We start from the raw sequence: 5,794 nt of genomic DNA, 5'->3' as shown, positions 1-5,794 counted from the left end.
TTAAACTGACTCTTTTGAAAAAACAAAAAAAAAACAAATGAAACTTTAAAAAAAAAAAAAAAAGATGTACCAACACGGGCCAATATGCCCTATCATGTCGATATTTAGAACCTTGAATCAGAGCAGATCTCTGTAAATGACAAAATATGGTCAAATTTCTTTGTTCTCACCAAACATTGCTCAAACTACTTTCCATGCCTTAAAATCTGTGAAAGCTTACAAGCAGCTCTGGATAGCCCTCTCAGATGGATATACATTTTTTGAGTAATTAGATAAGAATATAACCTTGACCATTGCTTTAACATACTATCTTCATCAAAAAAAGTATTGTATTGTTTGTTTTATGCAAACATATCAATAAGGAAAACACCCACCAAAATCCAGCTCAGCCTCATATGGTTTGACAGGACATACGCCAGCCAGTCTGATGAAGCAACACAACACTGAAATGAAGTAGGATTATTTGGTGAGAATTGTTAGATGACACATCTCACTTGCCTATCACCCAAGGCTGCATTTGGATTAGATTTTCATATGTTGAGCCAAGCTTAATAAAAATAGGTCAGAAATCAGCAAAACAATGTGCGAAAAATAAAGGGCCTAAGTCGCCACATAGAAGGCATCTGGGTGGTGCCCATATCCTTTTTTTAGTCTAGTAAACATATCCTATGTGCATAGAAAAGGGATAAATTCTTGAAGGAAGAAATGAAAACAAACCCAAAAAACAAAAAATAAAGAGAATTGTGGACTCCCTACCCCACCGTTAAATCTTTATTAGAGCCACTTGGGAAGGACAGCAGCTCCTAAAGAAGGGCAGATGCGATTAGACCATTTGGTTGAAGACTTAGTATGTTGTCTTACCAGCTTTTCCTTCTTTTTAATCGGAAAAAGCACAAGGTGCCCACAGCCAAAACAGCAAACCTATAATTTAAAACTTCAGCTGCATCCAACCAAACACAAGTCCATGGACTGTTAGCTGTGCTTTAGGGCCTCCATAATTATCCATGTTCAAAAGAGTGGCAGTACATGCATGCTGAAAACTGCAGCGCTGGATGACTTTAGCTCAATTGCTTTTGGAGCATTGTGAGCCATTTAAGCCTTATCCTAATCACAACTAGCTCCAATACTACTAGAAATATCCTGTTTCTGATTCCTGGTAAAAATAATTAGACAACAAGCTCAAACTCCTTGCAACATATTGGTGCACATCACCATCATTTAAGTTTTATCCTAATCAAGGTTCAAAATATCGCAACATATTGGTGTATATCATATGATATGTATCACTTTTCGAGGTCATTAACATGTGTGTTATCTAGATTTTGGATTTTTAAAAAGGTTCAATAATAGATGCCATACATTGTCCAACTATCAAAAAAAAAAAAAGTAAAAATAAATAAGAGTTTCAATGCTTCAAAAATTTTGATACACAAGAAACGTATATTAAGAGTATCAATACTTTCAACCTTGGCTTCAATTATATGGGGTCAGCTACATTAATCCTGTTTTGTCATTCTACAACTTAGAATGTCCTACCCTACGGTTTAAGCTCCGTCCAAACAAGCTTTTACTTTGAACTTTAGGAAGTGGAAACATAATTGAGGGAAAAAGTACTGAGCCTTTAATTAGTTTGAGTTGTTTTTAAAAACATTATGATCTAAAGCCAAGACACTTTTAAGCCCAAAGCAAAAAGCCTGAAATTGGGGCTTTGCATTCCAGGCTTTAAATGAAAGTATAACATCGTACTTTTCAGGCTTTAAAGGCACAAATCCTGAAACTTTATCTAAATGCGCATGCTTCCATCTGATACGAGATAAGATAATAAATGGATTGCTGCAAGGTTAAAATTTCATCACAAGAACAGAAAAAGCTAGGATGTTCCTGCTTTTAAACCAGAGGAATCTGTGATCAATTCCTTTTGTTTTATCCTTCTCCAGAGGGCCAGAGCACCAGCCACACTGCCACAGTGTTCCAACAAGGGGCTCTCCAGTGGCTTGATGGGAGCTAAGTTTAGACCAGCACCATGTAATTAGTGGACCATAAAGTAGGGAAGAAAAAAAGGGAATATTAATTATTAATTGATTGCAGTATAGGTTTCCTAGTGATTGGTTCAAGAAAGAATGGAACAAGTCTGTTTTCTGAAGGTTGCTGAACTTAAACTATGAAAGCCTGAGTGTTGCTCTTAGTCTTTAACAATCTTGGGTTAGATAAATAGTTAAATACCCTGCATGGAACCGAAGTGGTTCAGTATCAGTAGTAGTTACTGATGATCATTTTGGTTACTGTCCCAGACTGAAATGATAGATAGTTAAAACCGATTAGATAAATAGCTATACCAACCAAGGGTGAAGTGTTTTTGCCTTTGGGTTGCGGGTCAGAAGTTTGACCATCAATGGATCAGACCTTGACTTGGTGGCCGGGTCAAGTGGATCAATGGTTCAACTGCATGTGTTGAATCGATATTGATCGAGTCGAGGTTTTTTGGTCAAATCCTAAATTTTTAGAAATCCGGACCCAGAAATAAGGTTGGATGAGGGGTGGAATGATTTAACCATCCAGATCAACGGCATCTTGAAAACATTGGTTCGAAGTGCAGAAGTAGAGACTAGAGAGGGCAGAGAAATGGTGATAAGATCATCGCCAATTGGTGGTAATCCAGCCCAGCTAAAAGTCCATTCTGGATATGGCGTGAAGCTTGGGCCAGGCCCACAAGGCTGGTGAGCCGCACTTGCAATCTAGACCCATTTGGTCTGACTTTGACCATGATTAAATTGTCCAGCCCATTGCATGCATCACTTTAGCAGAGTTAAATAACTAGGCAGAGCACCATGGATTGCTGCCTCATTGCAAGGAAATTGAGTTATGGCACATAATACATAACTAAATTGGAGTTTGGCTTCAGTCAAGGCAAAACCCATTCGAGCAGTCTTTATTGTCTTGCATTGAGAATATTTTCATACTTTGGTGTTTTATTTCATAGGGAAATATTCCCAATATAAGGTTGAAAAAATCTGTGAGAACGATGTGGGCACAGGTTTGCCCTGATAGAGGCCAATCTCATAAAGGGGCATTTGAAATTTGGAGGGCAGGGATTATTATGCTAAGGCCACAGAGTCGGGATCTACTGCTAGAATTAAACACGCTTTACACGTTTTAATATAGCAATCCAGTCATACATTAGGAACATTTTCCCATGAATAACAATACAAGTATGGGCAATGTTCCCAAAGTCAAAGTGTAGGTGGATGGTGTTAATAAAGCATGTTAACACATTTTGCTAGCAGAAGATCCAGACTTAGGGCCTAGGGGTGTCAATTGGACTGGATTTGGTCCAATCCTATCTAGTCTAATGTGAATCCATTATAAATGGACCAGGTCCAATTCAATCCAATGAATGTTTTGAATCAATTTGGACCAGTTCAATTCAATATCTGACTGTCCAATTTGTTCAAATCCATTTTGATTTAGATTAGTTTTAACCTAAACCTGGTCGATTGATATATATATAGATAGATAGATAAATAAATAGATAGATAGATAGATATACATTCTTATCTTATATCAATGAACCAGATATTAACTTAATCTAACCTAATCTTTGTTACAGACAGATCAGGTCCAATCCAATCTAATAAATATTTTGGACCAAATTGGTCCAATCCAAGTATACACATTAATTAATACTATTAAATTGGAAATTTTAGGAGTAAAATAATAATTAATAAGTCAGATTGTTGTAAATAATAAAATTAAATTCCCAGGGTTATTTTGAGTTTATTAATTTACAACTCATTCTAAGAATACAAATCGAAACTAGGAGTAGCAATTAATTTCCAAAAGTCTTCATGGGTAAGAAGCTTAAGCCTTTTAAGGTGCTTTGATTCAAATTTTAAGACAATAATATAGTGGAATTTGTGACACTTTTTGAAGCAAGCATTAACATGTCTTAATTGGATAATATCTAGCTAGCTTATACATACACTTCGATACAAGAAAAGAAAACCTCGGACTCTAGACCATATGAGTTCTTATTAGGCCATTTCTCCTTTTTTACCAAAATAAGTTTCTTTTTGCTTGACCAACTTAACATAACTATAAATCATATATTTTGGATATTAGGTTAAAAATGTGATTATCTTTTGAGGATTTAATAGCAATTTTATATTAGTTGTTTGATCTCAAGATAGTTTTTCTGTGTAAAAATTTATCCACAGTGGGTTTTTTAGATCAATAGCTTATCAAAGGAGCCATATACAATTATATGCGAATAAAAGTTACGTGATTATTAATATTTTCATAGATTTTACATTATTTTTTTAGGCATATACCTAGTCTCTCTAAACTCAGCAGCATTGCCTCCACCTAGGAATGGCAACGGGGTGGGTTCGGGGCGGGGATTATATTTTCTGTCCCCGACCTGATTTCTAAATCATTTCCCATCTCCGTTCCTGATCCCCGTTGGAGAAAGAAATGCTCATCCACCCCGATCCCGTCGGGGATGAGTTCCCCATTGGAGACTCGGATCCCCGATTGCTTTTGAATTCCCCGTCAGAGAAAGGAAAGCTCCTCCATCTCAGATCTGTGGCTGAGATTCACATTGATTATCGCCACGACTAAGATTCACATTGATTCACACGAGTTGCAAAGTTTCAGATATGCAACTTGTGAACACTGAGTTGAGAGAAAGAGAAAGAGACGAGTAGCAAAGTTTCAGATCTGCAACTTGTGAGCACTAAGTTGAGAGAAAGAGAAAGAAAGGACCATTGCGGGCTTGCGACGTTGTCTCACCTGAGAGAGAAAGAGAGCACCGACGGCGACTACGGATTTTGAAGACAATAGGATGGACAAAGAATGGAAGAAAAAGAAGAAGGGTAGGGTTTTGAGTTTCAAATACCACACTCTGTCCTTTCTTCTTTCTTTGTTGAATGTCTTATGTCTAGGTAGTAGAAGAGAGTGACTCTCGAGAGTTGAGAGTTTTAAGTTTTTGTCTTTTACTTTTTTAAGTTTTTGTTATTTGTGTAATTATAATATAATAATATTATATAAAGTAATATATATATATATATATATTAATCAGGGCCAGGGCGGGGCGGGGATTGCATTCCCCATTCCCATCCCCGAACCCGATTGGGGATTCAATTTTAGCCCCATCCCCGACCCCGCCAAAGCACTCCCCATACCCAACCCCACCAGATCGAAGAGCCTGGGTACCCGTCAAGGACGGGGAAAATTGCCATCCCTACCTCCACCTTTAGCCTTTTAAAAACTTTGTCAACAACACTAAGACCATGTTTGGGAGCAAGATTCAAAATATCAATATGTCTGATATGCCGATAGGGGCATAGAGGGCAAATCAATACACATTTTGGAGACATTTTATTTTATTTTATTTTATTCGCAACTGGTTCAGGGGGGCGGTTTAGGTCTCCTCTACCCCTTAAACCGGTGAGACCTCTGATACACCCATTGTAGGGGTGTATCGGAGGGGTCCCGAAATGATACGTATCGGCTGATACGGGCCAATACGTGTTGATACTTTGAACCTTATTTGGGAGTGCTTAGAAATAACTTAATAAGTGCTTATTTGGGTTGGGATCACACCATTAAGGACTTATTGGTGTTTGGTAAATAAGCCCAAATTAAGTTCTTATTTTAAAAATAAGGCTCAATTTGGAAAGAGTACAAATGCAAATATGTACAATGTAAATACATACAAAATAATATAAATTATAAGGTTTTGCACTCTACATATTTGTATTTGTACTCCTTCCAAACTCAGCCTAAGGGCTTATTT

This window comes from Nelumbo nucifera, chromosome 6 (assembly GCF_055504915.1).
Source record: "Nelumbo nucifera cultivar China Antique chromosome 6, China Antique-T2T, whole genome shotgun sequence".
NCBI lineage: Eukaryota > Viridiplantae > Streptophyta > Magnoliopsida > Proteales > Nelumbonaceae > Nelumbo > Nelumbo nucifera.
This window is presented reverse-complemented; position numbering follows the sequence as displayed.